General features: G+C 44.1%; 1 pseudogene across 1 annotated transcript; it reads left to right on the plus strand.

The window, feature by feature from the left end:
• The first annotated feature begins 1,397 nt into the window (after positions 1–1,397).
• LOC144697414 (Ig heavy chain C region-like) lies at positions 1,398–15,283 on the plus strand (annotated as a pseudogene). The gene is made up of 6 exons (XR_013580363.1): positions 1,398–1,491; positions 1,618–1,921; positions 2,369–2,421; positions 12,641–12,940; positions 13,874–14,182; positions 14,892–15,283. The product of XR_013580363.1 is annotated as an Ig heavy chain C region-like (transcript).
• The last annotated feature ends 1,985 nt before the right edge of the window (positions 15,284–17,268 follow it).

The raw sequence follows: 17,268 nt of genomic DNA on the forward strand, positions 1-17,268 counted from the left end.
TAGGATTTAACCATTCAAACAATAAATGTTTCTGTCGCACACGAAAGGCACATTATAAATGGCATTTCATCCAAGGAAATATTTTAATGAATGCCGTGTTCACTGAGATTAAACGCGATTAGAAAATATTAAATTGACCATATGCTATTTAATTTATATTATTTCTAAGTAAAGGGCATTCCAGTTATTGAAGCCGGTTTATTAAGAGCTTCATGAAGTGCGAGAGAGCGATGTTGATGGTCCCAATCCCCCAGTCTAATGAGCTGAGTAGAATGGCAAAAAATTAAGAAAGAAATTAAATTATAAGAAAATTGTTGAATTGCCTTAAACCCGCAGGAATTCCTTGAATATTCTGAGTTGTGCACCTCATTTAACCTGAGGGATCTCTTATACCTGATTAGCACCGTGAACTGTACAGTTTAACTTGTGCTGATTTCGATTATTTAACAATCCCTCTCATAACTGCCAATGAGTGGAGAAATGACCAGTTCATGACCGGCTTCAGTGGAAGATAAAATATTTATTCTTGTGATGTTGTGTAATATGCCGCCAAGTGCTGACATCCTATGTTCCCAATACCAGTGAATGGTAGACAGCCGGTGGCCAATCAAATTAGCTGCAATGATTTGGATGCTGAAGGATAACTTTGCTAATCTCCGTGTCCGTTCTGATTCATTAACTTCTCTGTCAAAAGTTGATGTAATTTTTACGTTTCTCTGTAAACTTACCGTTTAATTATCAGGCAGGCGGACTTCTTTTGCCGGTAATTTTCACAGGGCTGTCTTAGGGTGAGGGGCAGTAAGAGAAACGCAAGGAGATACATTGTGTAATGTGAGGAGTTTCTTCTTATCTCCGGACCCAGATTGTACAGCGATAGCCACCCACACTGTTAATAGAATCACTTTGTTCATCCCCCGCACTTAGTTACATGAATCAATAATAATTCCAATGACTAATGATACTTTATTACTGTAATGAGATAGAGACCCGGAGTTGCTGCAACACAGACTGACAGTCCCTTTATTCCCTGATAGTATAATTTATTACTTTAGGTTCAATCCCTTGTGAGGTGGTGTAGAAATAAAGGGACTTAATTTACAATGGAATTAGGTTTTTATTAACAGATGCTCAACTGAAATTTCACCATTAGAATCTCTGGAGACATTATAATAAATCCACTCAGCCAAATATCCCGATACAGATAAAATGTCAATTTTTAACAATAACCTATTGTAAATATCTGAGTCCATTCTGTTGGGGATGTGGAAGGTGGGGCGTGGATCCAGTCGCCGCCTCCACCAGGGAATCAAAAGGCGGCGCCTGGAAACCTGCCCCCTTCTGCCGGGTATTTAATTGCCGCTCACTGGGGCCGGAATCCAACAGTCCGTGAGCTGGTTTGTTCACTGAGTTCTGGGCAGAACCATTTTCCCCAAATGACCAGAAGGATGAGGTCGGCGATTTCTCTCAGTTTGTTGCTGAGTTTCTTATCCCGTGAGTACATTTTATTGTCCAAGTATCTCACTGTTACTGTCTCAATGTTAGTCTCTCTGGAATGTTACAGAGTCAGGAATCATTTCACCAGGATTAATCCTCGGGGTTTTTGATATATTTTTATAGGTGTCCAGTCGGAGGTTGTGTTGACTCAGCCAGAGGCAGAGACCGGGCGTCCCGGAGGCTCCCTGAGACTAACCTGTAAAACCAGCGGCTTCGATCTTGGCAGCTACGGCATGAACTAGGTCCGACAGGTTCCCGGACAGGGGCTGGAGTGGTTGGTTTACTACTATAGTTCATCCAGCAACAACTACGCCCCAGCAATTAAGAATCGATTTACTGCGTCCAAAGACATTTCAAGGAACATCTTCTTCTTGGACATGACGAGCCTGAAGACTGAAGACACCGCCAAGTATTATTGTGCAAGAGAGTCACAGCGACAGGAACCAGGTCTGGACCCGAACAAGAACAGATCGAGAGGGACTCAACCACTTCCATCATAACCTGAAGGTCAGTACTTGTTTTAAATGTAATATTGACTGTAATGATCAGAGCCAGACAACAAGCTGCTGCTGGCAAAAGTAACACAACAAATTTAACAGTAAAACCAAACAAACCAACCGATATAATGAGCTGAGTTTTTGGCTGTGTTTATATTTACTGTTAACAGTTTCCGCAATGGCAGACCTGGATATAATGTTCATTTTAATATGTTTGATACTTGGGGGAATCTCTGTTCATTGAGTTTTGTAAATTGTTGCATGAATTCTAAACCAGATCAGAAGTAAATGTTTATTTGAAGTGAATATTGAGAGGCAGCACTGAACAGAGAGTGGGTGCAGTTTTTGTGCGGGTGTATTTCACTGTGCTCCGACAGAAGTCTGGGTATAGACTACTGGGGACAAGGGACCTTGGCGACGATGGCTGCAGGTAAGAACTATGCACTTATTTAGTAATTGTTTTATTTGAGTTTTTGCTATACATTTTTATCTATTTTAATAATTAATTCGTTCACTGAAATGTGGGTTTGGTGGATTCTGTATGCAAATTTTTCTTTTACAATGCTTCATGTGATTCTGCTTAAATTGAATTATATAATTCTTCTGTATCTTGACAAAAAGTGCTGCTGAGGGATTCGGTCTCTGGTTTTTGTGATTTGGTGTTTATCTGCTGAGGATGCTGTGTGGCCGAGTTACTTGAAATATCTAACGTTTGTTAAAACAGTTTGACGTTTCTGCAATGTTAAATCTCGGTGACATCTAATGGCTGCGGGTTTTACCATCTACTGCACAAGGGTTTAAATAGGTTTGAAATCAAACCCAATATTAACAAAATATGCTTAAGTTTCAAAATTAATTTATTGAACATGTTCCGCCTACTCACAATTATTCCATATTTCCGTTTAGTTTAATTATTCATTCATTTGGTGACGAGCGGGTTGCCTGGATTCGATATTGAGATTTTCTCGCAATGTTACATCGGATTCTGTTGGAAGTGTTTGTACAATTGAGCTGATTCTCCATGAAACGGGTTTCAGCCCCTCAGTGATGTGATTTGGCGCTTTTCTCCCGAGGATATTGTGTGTCTGGGTGGCTTTGAATAAGTAGAATTTGTGAAACGGTTTGGTGGTTCTGCATTATTTCTGCTTTGTTTAAACTCGGTGACATTGAGCGGTTGCACGTTTTGTGATTGATTGGAAACAGCCTACGCGTTTGTATCTGCTTGAAGAATGATTGTCGGCAGAAAACAGACAGGTTTCAGAAATGGGGGAAAAAGCGTTTAAAGATGTGTTGGACATTTTGTTTTTATTTTAAGTGATAATTGCAGATTAAACTCAACCATGGATTATGACGCTCATTCAGAACATAATTCGTTACAGCAATCAGACTATATAATTACCAAGTTTTCAAATTGTAGAGTAAAATTAATAGAATTCAAACAATTATAATGTGGTAATATTTCTCTGTATTGACTGAACAGCTTTCATATTAACATAATTGATCATTAATCGCCTTTCATAATTTTGTTGTGCACTGCGCACAATTAACATGATCAGGAAAGTTTTTAGTCTGGAAACCTTTTGTGATTATGCATGAAATAATTTCAATAAGAATATACTGATTCTACGGATTTGGTCAATTTCACAAGAGATTTTGAATTATTTTTTATATCCCTGATAACTTTTGCATTGACTTAAAGAAGAGTTTGACATTGCAGTTTGTCAATATGTCTATCCAGTTATTACATTCTTTCTGTGCAGCCGGAACCATATCATTCCTTCAATGTCATTGGGATTTGGATAGCGAGACAATTGTCACTAATCTAATCTTAAACAGTTTTCTGGGGGGTGGAATTCGCTGGCAGTAGATTAATTGTTCTTACTTTTTTTTTGAACTGTAGGAAGGTGCAGACTGCATATGAATAGGGATTGCCAAGTAAAAGCTTGAAATAAGAACAGATTAATTTAATTGAAAACATTAATGTTAGTTTTGAACTTAATAACAACATCCTGTCTCCCATAGCTGTGCTGTACACAGGATAGAATTATAGGGGGTGGACAGATTATATCTGAGATTCATGCTTAATTCTTATTAAATACTAAATTGAAGAACAAAATCTCGATTCAATTTGCTGATTATATTTCAGTGTCGCAGATGATCTGAATGAATTGTTCTCATCAAGTTTTATATTGATCAATTTGGATCTTCTTTCAATGAACAATATATTTAACAATTAAAGAATAGGGATTGTTATCTAGGAAGCAATTTTATTGATAATAAGTAACTGCCAGGAACATTTGTTTACATATAGCTTAGAGTTAAGACAAGTTTGCTTTAGCAAACAGATGATGTTACAGCTCATCAACACTTAATGCGATGTGACCCCGGCCAGATTTGAAAGTATTTCAAATATTCCACTGATAAATTCGCCCTGTGAATTACTCGATGAGAATAGATGGAATTTATGATATCTCAATGCGTTCAGAAACACGCATAGTTTACAATATTGTTGGTTAAAACAGAGCAGTAGAAGTAAAAGTAAAATCGTAAATCGTGCTTAGATTTAAGTAAAATTGATATACTTGCCTGAATGTTACCATCTAGCAATTTGAAGTTTATTATTTAACATTGTTTCAGTGTCAGGTTGATTTAAATAAACCCCACTTATTTCACAAAGTACCAGGGAGAAACAAATTTTCAATTTTTGAAAACCATTTTTTAATATTATAGAGTAGAAATCAGCTAACAAGAAAATGAATTGACAATAACAAGATAATTAGCTTACAATATAATATTAGTGATAATTATTTCATTATAAATGAACTCCAACAATTAAATAGTATACTGGTCATTATAGTGAATACAAAATCTCAGTGGAGAGAATTTTTAATTGTATCCGAAATTAATTTAGAAAAGAGTACTTTTCTTACTCAGCTGTGCTCAGCTCGATGAGGTGTTTCGCTCAAATCAGCGGGTAATCTGTTTTCAATGTGAATGTTTCCTGATTTGTTTAATTCTTACCCTGTCATTGAGTCTCTGTTACGGGCACTAAATTATCCTGAACCTGTAATTTTTGCTGTGCTCATTTTCAGGGTAACTTAAATCCTATATTTTTTGGAGATTTGAGACAGATCAGGGAGAATTAGATGGACTTAAAAGGGAATTTTGAAATGAAAATCAGATTAATTTCAAAGAAGTTACAGAATAACTGTAGTAAATTGACCATTGATCAATTAGAATCAAACAGCTTGAATGAAATGGACAGATTGAACAGATCTATCTGCTGGGAACTCGATTGTTGCATCATTTGTGTCTGTTCTGTTTCTGTGCGCATGGTCACTGTCCTGGGACCAGGAATCTTCATGACTGGTTGTAAACCTTCTGGTTCGCTCTCCTGGATTTCAGGAAGTGCAATTTGATTTATTTCTTCAAAAAACTTGTATCTGTGAGAAATGTGAAAGTTTGACTTTCTGACCAGGCGCCTCAGAAATGAGATACCCAACCCATTGTGACGGTCAGAAAGGACAATTCAGAAACGACAAGACAGACTGTCGAAGGAGGTTTGGTCGATTTCAAGCCAGTGATGCATCTGTCTTGGGAGTGTTCGATTAGGCAATCAGAGAGAGTTTTATTCTTTTTTAATCCGTGCTGTAGCAGACCTTGAACTATTTGGTTAGACAGTGCGGAGGAAGAAATTAGCCTGTAAAATATTTTTAATCCTGTCATCGGATGTTGGGGTCACTGGCAAGGCCAGCATTTGTTGTCCATCCCTAATTACCCTTGAGGAGGTGTTGAAAAGTCGCCTCCTTGAATAGCTGCAGGTACACTCGCAGTTAGGTCGGGAGTTCCAGGATTTTGACATATTCACAGTGAAGGCACAGAGATATAGTTCCAAGTCAGGATGGTGGGTGCCTTGGAGGGGACCGTACAGGTGGCGGTGTTCCTAAGCACCTGCTGCCCTTGGTCCTTCTAGTTAGGAGAGGTTGCGGGTTTTGCTGCTGAAGGTGCCTTGGCGAGTTGCTGCAGTGCACCTTGGATATGGTGCACACTGTTGTCACTGTGCGTCGGTGGGGGAAGGAGTGAATGTTTAAGGTCGTGGATCGGGTACCAATTCTGTGGGCTGTTTTGTCCTGGATAGTATCGAGTTTCTTGGGGTTTTTTGAAGTTTCACTCATTGAGGCAAGTGAAAACTATTCAATCCCAGTCCTGACTTGTGCCTTGTAGATGGTGAGCTGTCTTTGGGCGATAGGAGTTGAATTACTCGCCATAGAATACCCAGCCTCTGACCGGCTTTTTGCAGCCACAGCATTTATATCAAAACCGGATTGAACCCTCTCCTGGGCATATTTGATGGGACAATGTAGAGGGAGTTTTATTTTATGTCACACCAGTGCTGTACCTGCCCTGGAGTGTTTGACAGTTCAGTGGAGAGTTGGCTTTCTGTTGAATCCCACCCTTGCAGCTGATGACAGGAGTGTGCTGGGGGAGGAATGGGGGCTTTAATCCATATCTTAACTTGTCCTGTTCCTTACCTGAGAGTCTTTTCCCCGCAGAGGTCAAACAAACTGAATCAGCATCGAACTAACTGGCTCTGGGTTCTCGAGCCAGATCTGTGAAAATAAATTGTTCCATTGCTCGGGTGAAATGATGCACGTTAATTGTTTTTAACAATGTTTCTGGAGAGAACATGTATAAATTTTAATGAATTAATTATGTTTAACATTTTGAGTATCAGAAAATCATTGAATGTGAGTGACCTGAACTTGAGCACAATTTCAGAACAAACAGAATCAGGGAGTGACAGTGAAGCTCCAGAGAGCAGCGCCTGTTCTGATCTGCTCAGAGGCTGAGATATTTAAACGACTGAAATGGACAATGACCAGGCTCCCGCTCCAAACAACCAGCCGCGGGGGCTTTGTGAAAAGGAGCCAAAATCAAAAACTGAGTCATTGGATTGCCGCCTGCAGGGGGAGGAATCAATTACAGGAATAAGAGGACATTCGGCCCTTCGATCCTGCTCTCCATTCAGTTAGATCATGGCTGATCTATCTCGACACACTCAGTCTCTTTACCACACACCCTCACTCGCTCACTCTCTCTGTCACACACACACACACTTCTCACATTCTCCCTCTCACACACAAACTCTCTTTAACACGTACACACTCTTGTCTCTCACACATTGCCTCTCTCTTTCACGCACACTCTCACACAGACACTCACATTCTCTCATAGACATACTCTCTCAACTAGACACTCTCACACACGTACACGCTATCTCTCTCTCTCACACATGCACTCTTTCTTTCTCACGCATGCACTCTCACACACATACACACGCAAACTCCCTCTCTTTTACGCACACCCACTCTCTCTCTCACATACATGCACCCTCTCTCCCACACACATACACACTCTCACACATGCATGCACTCTCCATTCTCTCTCTCACACAGACACAGAAACACAAACACATTCCTTCTCATACGCACACTTTTTCTCTCACACATGCACTCTCTCTCATTCTCTCTCTCACACACACGCACTCTCTCTCTCTCTCTCTGACAAAAACACTGGCTCTTTCTTTCACACACTCTTTCTCTCCCACACACACACATTCTCTCTATCACACACTCTCTCACACATTTATACTACCTATCACTCACACCCCTGCACACACACACTCTCTCTCTCTCACAGTCGATCTCTCTCTCTCTCTCTCACACACATTCTCTCTCACACTCATTTCTATATCTCAGACACTCTCACACTTATACTCCCTCTGACACACATGTAAAAACATACTCTCCCCCTCTCTCACACACATACTCTCTGTCTCTATCTGTCTCTGTCTCTCTCTCCCTCAAAAACACATACACTTGCATGCACTCTCTCTCCCTCTCTTTCTCACACACACACATTCTCACACACAGAAGTGGGCTGAAAATACTAATTTCAGAAAGAAAATCCGTTAAGCTGCATGTATGTTCATTGTTCCATTTCTGATGCCTTTTTGTGTAAAATGAAATTACACAGGTGACATCACTATATATGTGGAGAATTTCCAAGTGTTGAACCAAACACAAAGAAACAAGAAAAAAGGAGGGATGTGATGGAGACCACGGCCGCCTGGATCCCCAACATGGTGCACACTTGGTGCAAGATGCCTGCACGGCCCATCCTGGTTTTTCTGTAACCTTCCGCTCCAGCCCCCTCAGTCTGCCTATTCGCGCACTGACACGGGTTTCTCAAAGAAAGGCATCGGCATTAAAGCAGCTGGCCAGCGATCTACACTGCTGCCTGACTTTACACAGCCGGTGTTACTGAAAGCTGATCAACATGGAGAATCGGGACAGGATCGATGGAGAGGAAGAGGAGGAGGTGGAGGTGGTGGAGCCGAATGGAGGTGCCCCCAGCTGGGCTGTGGACAACAAGCAACGGAAAGTTGAGCCGGAGCGGAAAATCATCCAGAGAAACATCGCCTTGATGAGCCTGCAGCACTTGGGCACCCTCACTACCCACAATCACTCACCCTCACTCACTCACTCACTCACCCTCACTCCCTTGCCCTCACTCACTCGCTCTCACTCACTCGCTTACCCACGCTCACTCACGCACCCTCATTCACCCACCCTCACCCACCTTCACTCACCCTCATTGACTCACCATCAATTACTCACTCACCTTCACTCACTCACCCTCACTCACTCACCCATCACGCTTTCACCCATCACTCACACACCCTCACTCACCCTCACTCAACCTCACCCCTCGCCCCCACTCACTCACTCACCCTCACTCTACCTCACTCACCCTTACACACCCGTCCTCGTTCACACTCACTCATTCACCCTCAATCACCCACCTTGACTCACTCACCTCCACCTACACCCTGATTCACTCGCCCTCACTCACCCACCCTCACTCACCCTCATTCACTCTTACCCACCCAGCCTCATTCACACTCATCCACCCGCCCTCACACACCCACTCACCGTCACACACATACCCACCCTCACATACCCATCTACCCTCATTCAAACACCCACCCTCACTCACTCAGCCACCCATCCTCACTCTGTCACTCAGGCACCCTCACGTTGTCAATCATGCACACGCTCACTCACTCGACCACTTTTTCAAAATCGGTGTGTGGGAGGGGGGGGGAACTGCGGCGAAGAGAGACCTGAAAGCGAGGCCTGAGGCCTAGCAGTGCCAGAAAGTGGAGCATGGCCGAAGGGTACGACGAGCGTCGGTGGAAAGGGCAGAGGGGCGGGGGTAAAGCGCAGAGGGCCTGGGGGAAAGGGCAGAGGGTCTCGGGGAAAAGGCAGGGAGTATGGGGGAAGGGAAGAGAGTCGGGGAAAAGGGCAGCGATCCAGCGGAAAGTGCAGAGAGACGAGGCAAAGGTCAGCGAGCCGGGGAACGAGCAGAGACCCGTGGAGTAATTGCAGACAGCTGGGGTTGAAAGGGCAGAGAGGGGGAGGGGTCAAGGGCAGAGAGGGCGAGGGGTCAAGGGCAGAGAGGCGGGAGGGGGCGAGGACAGAGAGGCGGGAGGTGGAAAGGACATAGAGGCGACGGAAAGGTCAGTGAACCAGGGAAAAAGCCAGAGAGCTGGGCGAAAGTGCAGAGAGCCGTGGAGTAAATGCAGAGAGCTGGGGGAGAAAGGACAGAGAGGCGAGATGGCAGAGAGGCAGGAGGGGGAAAGGACAGAGAGGTGGGAGGGAGAAAGGGCAGAGAAGCAGGGTGGGTGGTAAAGGGCAGAGAGACGGGAGGGGGAAAGAGAGGGGGAAAGGACAGAGAAGCGGGAGGGGGAAAGGGCAGAGAGGCGGGAGGGGGAAAGGGCAGAGAGGCGGGAGGGTGAAAGCTCAGAGAGGCGGGAGGGGGGAAAGGACAGAGAAGCGGGGGGTGGGACGGGCAAAGAGGCGATGGAAAGGGCAGAGAGCGGGGCGAAATAGCAGAGTTCCTTGGATTAAGCGCAGAGAGCTGGGGTAGAAAGGGCAGAGAGGCGGGGGGGAAGGGCAGGGAGGTGGGGGTTGGGAGAAGGGCAGAGTGGCAGGTGAAAGCGCAGAGAGCAGGGCGAGAGCGGGGAGAGCTGGGCGAAAGCAGTTGCGAACCGAGGCCCCAGGCGCCCTGGGCGCCAATCTCTCTAACTTTCTCTCCCTCATTGTCTCTCTTCCTCCTGAAATCCTTTCCATTCCTGGGGAAAGATGCTAAGTGCCTGGGATAGAAGGGAGACAATGTCTCCGTGCGCTTCCCCCCTGCTCCCTGCGCCTTTCTCCAGCGGGTGTTCGCTGCCCCTCCAATCACAACCTGTTTGTCTCCCACTTTTAGTGCTGATAGGGCCACTAGCCAGCCTATCAGCAGCTAACGGGTAGAAGGCTCGCCTGTGATTGGAGGAGCAGCTTCTTACAGATATCTTCAATACCACTTACCCGTCTTACCAGTATTTTGAACAACGGCTCCGGGGGCCAGATAGAGGGGCTTCGGGGGCCACAATCCAGCCACGGGACACGGATTGCACAAGCCTGTAATAAAGGAAAATAAGGAAATGGGCAGAGAAGTTGGAAAAATATTTTGGCCTTAACGAGGTGGTTACTAAAATAGCAGAGGCATTGCTTTTAATTTTCCAAACTTCCCTAGATTCTGGAAAGGTCCCTTCAGATTGGAAAATAGTGAATGAGGCTTTTATATTAATTAAAGGATGGAAAGGGAAAGCAAGAAACTACAGGCTTAACACCTGTCAGAGCGAAAATGCTGGAATCTATTTTTATCGAGTCTATCACGGGTCACTTAGAAAATCCAAATGCAATTATGTAGATCCATCATGGTTTTGTGAAAGGGAAATCATGTTTGGCTGATTTACTTGAGGCCTTTCGAGGAAGCAACAAAGAACATGAATAAAGGAGAACCTGTGGATGTGCTATACTTGCGCTGCCAGAAGGCATTTGACAAAGTGGCACATCAAAGGTTACTACACAAAATAATGGTGTCGGCAGTAACATTTCAGCATGGGTAGAAGTTTGCTTAGCTAACAGGAATAAATTGGTCATTTTAGGTTGGCAAGATGTGACAATTGGAGTGCCACAGGGATCAATACTGCGGCCTCAATTATTTACAATTTATATCAATGACTTGAATGAAAGGACTGAATGAATTTGCTAAATTTGCTGATGACACAAAGATAGATAGGAATGTAAATGGTGAAGAGGGGATAAAGGCCCAGAAAAGGGATATAGATAGATTAAGTGAGTGGGCAAAAAAATGACAGATGGAGATGTGGGAAAATATAAACTTGTTCACTTTGGCAGGAAGAATACAAAAGCAGCATATTATTGAAAAGGAGAGAGATATGCAGAACCCTGAGGTACAGAGGAATGTGGATCCCTTCGTGCATGAATCACAAAAAGTTACAATACAGGAACAGCAAGTGATGAGGAAGGCAAAGGGAATGTTGTAATTTATTACAAGGTGAATAGAATATAAAAGTAAAGATGTTTTCCTACAGTTTAACAGGGGGTCGATGAGGCCTCGCCTGAATTGCTGTGTACAGATTTAGTCTCCTTTAAGAAAGCATATAAAAGTATTAGAAGCTGTTCAGAGAATGTTCATTCAAATGATACTGGGAGGCGTCGCCGGTTATCTTATGGGGAAATTTGGATAGGCTGGGCCTGTATCCATTGGAGTTTAGAAGAATGAGAGCTGATTTTAGTGAAACATATAAGACCTAAGGGAAATTGACAGGGTGGATGCTGAAAGGACGTTTCCCCTTGTGGGAGAGACGAACGATAGGGAACACAGTTTAAAAATAAGAGGTCTCCGATTTCAGACGGAAATGAGGAGATTTTATTTTTCTCTCAAAGTGTCGTGAAACTTTGGAACTGTCTTTCCCGGAGAGCCATGAAGGAGGAGTCATTAATATTTCAAGGAAGAGGTAGAGAGATTCTTCATTGACAAGGGAGTCAAAGATTAGCGGAGAGCAGGCGGGAATGTGGAGTTAACGCCACAGTCAGATCATCTATGATCGGAGTGAATGGTGGAGGAGGGTCGAGAGGCCGAATGGCCTACTCCCGCTACTAATCCGCATGTTCGTATGTACATACGATTGGAAAATGTCGTACTTACTGTAACTGGTATTCAATTTAGCGTTCTATGGTCATTATGTAGTTACCATTACAAAGGTACTTTCGAAGGGCCGTTGCTATTCTTTGTTTTGGGGGGACGTGGAGAGGGGAGGGGGCATCAGTCAATTTGAACAGAGCCAATTTTCAAAACTGCAATAATATGAATTACGAGACAATTTCTCTATCACCAAGTGCTGTTGATTGAGAAATAAATGGTGGCGAAATAATGGAGGAAATCCTCTGCTCTTCCATTTTAATCCAAGAAAAGGTACTTCATTCAAATGACATCAAAATGTTTTCTTTTAGTAATGGGATAGAGGTGAAGAAAGAGGTGTGTGGTTCTAAAGAGGGAACCGACAGGTGAGGGTCACCAAATGATGGAAATAATAAATGATCAAATGTGGATGTGGGTTTTAGTTGGAATATATTTGGATATGTTTATAGTTATAGTCAAATTTCGAGTTGTTTGGTTACTTAATGATCACAAATCACAGAGTCTAACTTGTTCAATCGGCCATTCTTTCCCAGCGACACCGTCTTCGCCCACTCTCTACAGCCTGGTCTCCTCCTGTCAGCAACACAACACCGACGGCTCCGCCACCTACGGCTGTTTGGCGATGGACTATTCCCCTGAAATCACCAGCCTGACCTGGAAGAAAGATGGGCAGCCGATCACCACTGGATTTAAGACTTACCCGTCGGTGAGAAACCAGAAGGGAACCTTCACCCTGAGCAGCCAGTTAACCATCGCCGAGTCAGAGGGGGATTGCAGCAAAATCAACTGTGAGGTTCAACACAGCGGCTCAGACAAGAACATTAGAATGCACTGTAAGTGTTGGGGAACCTGTGAGAAACAGAAAGGCTGTGATTAACCTGTATGGGGCCTTGGTTATAACGCATTTATAGTACTCTGCATGATTTGATCCCTGGAAATTCCAGGTTAGTGTTTATTTACGGAAAAAGCCTGTTAAAGTATACGAACTCATTGTATCTGTTATCAATTTCTTCTGCAAGAAATGTTTAACCTGTGTTTTTTGAAGGCCCTGAAACCTTCCCTCCAACTGTTCTCCTCACCGTGAGTTCCCGGGAAGAAATCACAACCAACAAATTTGCAACCGCCGTCTGTTCAATCATTGATTTCCGTCCAAGTTCAATGACCGTGAAGTGGCTGAAGAATGGACAACCCATGGATTCAGGAATTGTCACCCCTCCCGTCTTTGCAGTGAACGGGAACTTCTCGGCGACCAGTCGGCTGAAAGTCTCCGCTGGGGAATGGTTCACCGACGCGGTCTATACCTGTCAGGTCACTCACGAAGAGGTCACCCAAAGTCGAAACGCCACCAAGTGTGAGGGTAACAAATAAAAACGGAGGAAGCAATAGAACGTTCTGCACTCCGATGTTAATCAAATCTGGAATTTATTAAAGGTGGTAACAGCTTCGGGATAGAGTGTTGGAAAGTGCATCCACCCTATTTATAAAACAGCTTTTAGTACTGCATTCCAGGGCCCAGGAATGGTATATTTGTATAGAGACTGAGGCATCGCAGATTCATCAGAATGTTACTGGGGCTGAAGGACTTAAATTATGAGAACAATTTGCACAGACCAAACTGGTTTTCCATTGTGTAAAGAAGATTAAAGACGATAGTTAGAGGTTGATGTGTCGAAGGTGATATATTCTCCTTTAGAGAGTGAAGGCTGAATACTGCTGTCCTGATTCTGAATGTGAAACTTTGGTTGATTTTCATTTCTGTTTCACAGAACATTCCCAGTGCAGCGATCCCACAATTACTCTACTGCCACCGCCAATAGAACAGGTCTTACTGGAGGCGATGGTGACATTAACCTGCATCGTTTCTAATGCCCCTTATGGAATCCTCGTGTCCTGGACCCAAGAAAAGAAGCCTTTGAAGTCAGAGGTTACTGTTCAACCGGGAGAGGATCACAACAGCGTGGTCAGCAACGTAAACATCTCGACACAAGCCTGGCTGAGTGGGGCTGAGTTCTACTGCGTGGTGAGCCATCAGGATCTGCCGACTCCTTTAAGAAGTTCCATCCACAAGGAACCAGGTGAGCGGTGAGATTGAAGCAATAAGTGAGTCATTGTGTCTAAATCCAGTGTGAGGGTCAATATTTAGTATTCAGTGCATTAAGGTCCACTCCGATTAGTAATTCCACTAACTAAACGCTCTGGGCCTGTAGACTTCAGGGGGGAAATTAATAAATAGATGAATGAACAATGAATTGAAGGCTGTGCTATTGGGTTTAGATGAAGAAAGGTGGGAGGAGCCTGGTGTGGAGCTTAAACACCAACACAGACCAGTTGGGCCGAATGGCCTGTTTCTGTGCTGTAAACTTTGAGAAACTTTCTAGTCCAACCCCATAGGTTCTTAGGGAAAATGATTGTGTCCATCTCTGCTCCGAGCTGGAAAACCGGACAGATCACAAAATGTTTTATTAATTAATTTATGGGATGTGGGCGTCACTGGCCCGGCCAGGGTTTATTGCCCATCCCTAATAGCCATTGAGAAGGTGGTGGTGAGCTGCCTTCTTGAACCGCTGCAGTCCATCTGGTGTGGGCACACCCACAGTGCTGTTAGGGAGGGAGTTCCAGGGTTTTGACTCAGCAATAGTGAAGGATCGGTGATATATTTCCAAGAAGTGGATAATGAAAACCTTTTATATTAATCACAAAACACATTTCTCTCAGATCTAACCAGCCGTTTCATTGTCTCCGAAATTATCCAGTTTATTGACATTTATCATATATATTCTGCAGTTAAAAATCCGCAGGAACCGTCCGTGTCTGTCCTCCTGCCCTCGGCAGAAGATGTCTCCGCTCAGAGGTTCGTCTCCCTCAGCTGCTTAGTGAGAGGTTTCTCCCCGCGAGAGATCTTTGTCAAGTGGACCGTTAATGACAAGCCGGTGAATCCCGGGAACTACAAGAACACCGAGGTGGTGGCGGAGAACGGCAATCGCTCCTTCTTCATGTACAGCCTGTTATCCATTGCAGTGGAGGAGTGGGCCAGCGGCGCTTCTTACTCCTGTGTGATGGGACATGAAGCGATCCCCTTGAAGATCATCAGCAGAACGGTTGATAAATCCAGCGGTAAACCGAGTTTTGTGAATATTTCCCTTGCACTGATGGACACCGTTAATTCATGTCAATGAGAATCTCTCAGTTACATTTCAAACTTCAATAAACAAATAATAAAGTCCATTTCTCCAATCATTATTTAAGTTCACAATCGCTTAGTTAATGTTGTTTTCCAATTTTGCTAATGTTGGACCTGTTCAGTTAAAATCAGATATTTACAGGACTCACACCCAAGTCTTGTACACCCAGTGATCCCAGCTCAGATACACCCTGGGTTAGAGACAGAGTAAAGCTCATTCAATGCAGGATTCTGCAAAATAACTTCACCAGCTCTCCTCCTGCTGAGGAGAAATCTGACAATTTCCCATTTCCGACAATCACAGCGCATTAAATCTGGGTGTTCCTGCTTCTCTTATTGCCCATCCCTGTAAAATGGATGTCAGCTTTAAGCTGCTGCATCACACCAACTGGGAACTGAAGTGAGGGTCACACAGAAACATATCCCAACAATCCCCCATCAGAGAGAGGGGAAAGGGAAATTGTTAACCCACTGTACCCCCACTTCCCCAACAGAGAGAGGGGGAGGGAAAATTGTTAACCCACTGTACCCCCCACTTCCCCAACAGAGAGAGGGGGAAGGGAAATTGTTAACCCACTGTACCCCGACTTCCCCAACAGAGAGAGGGGGAAGGGAAATTGTTAACCCACTGTACCCCCACTTCTCCAACAGAGAGAGGGGGAGGGAAAATTGTTAACACACTGTACCCCGACTTGCCCAACAGAGAGAGAGGGAAGGTAAATTGTTAACCCACTGTACCCCACTTCCCCAACAGAGAGAGGGGAAAGGGAAACTGTTAACCCACTGTACCCCCACTTCCCAACAGTGAGAGGGGAAGGGAAAATTGTTAACACACTGTACTCCCACTTCCCCAACAGAGAGAGGGGGAAGGAAAATTGTTAACCCACTGTACCCCCACTTCCCCAACAGAGAGAGGGGAAAGGGAAATTGTTAACCCACTGTACCCCCATTTCCCCAACAGAGAGAGGGGGGAACGGAAATTGTTAACTCACTGTACCCCCACTTTACCAACAATGGGTGGAGGGAATTGTTCAGCCACTGTACCCCCACTTTACCAACAGAGACAACAGAAAGGAAAATTGTTGTCCAATTTTAACCTCCACTTGCTAAACAAAAAGATGAGGAAAGTCATTCGTTATCCCAGTGTGTCTCCACCTTCTCAGCAGACAGAACCGAAAGGGAAATTGCTTAGCCGACCACAGGGAGGGAAGCTATTAACTCACTGGACTCTCAGTCCCCGAGCAGAGAATCTCGAAGGGAACAGGCCTCCACTGTAAGGACCCAGTTACCAATAGCACAAGTTGGCTTCCAGCTTCCTGTCCGCAGGCCTTAACTTCCAACATGCTGAAAATGTAAAATATATATTTATGCAACATTATTTTTAAAGTTTTAACGCTCTTGTTCCTATTGACCTGGTGCTAACATTGATTTCTTATAATCCGAATCTAAACTGGTGATTGAATCCTCCCTGCGTTTTTCCTGGTTCTTCCCTGAATTTGAGAGGCGCGCCATTGAATTTTTGCATTCGTTCATCTGATATCACCTTGCATCTCACAGAAAACACGTTTATATACAGAACATTGAAAATATTCACCAAAAGTTTCACCGTCAGGGTCAGGCTCGATCATTGATACCTGATGAAATTTGGAAAAATAATAATAGTACACACAACTGACACAAATGGACACACACACATACCTAGGCACAGCCATTCACTCACAGATACCTAGGCACAGACACGCATACACACACAGGCACAGGTACACACACAGGCACGCACCCACACGCACCCATACACACAAACACGCACAGGCACACTCACATACACACACAATCACATACACACACAAACACATGGGCACAGACGCACAAACACATGGTCACACACACATGCGCACAATCACACACGCACACACACATGCGCACAATCAAACACACAAACACACACACAAACACAGACACAGACGCACACACATACAC

This window comes from Cetorhinus maximus, chromosome 23 (genome assembly GCF_964194155.1).
Source record: "Cetorhinus maximus chromosome 23, sCetMax3.hap1.1, whole genome shotgun sequence".
Classification (NCBI taxonomy): domain Eukaryota; kingdom Metazoa; phylum Chordata; class Chondrichthyes; order Lamniformes; family Cetorhinidae; genus Cetorhinus; species Cetorhinus maximus.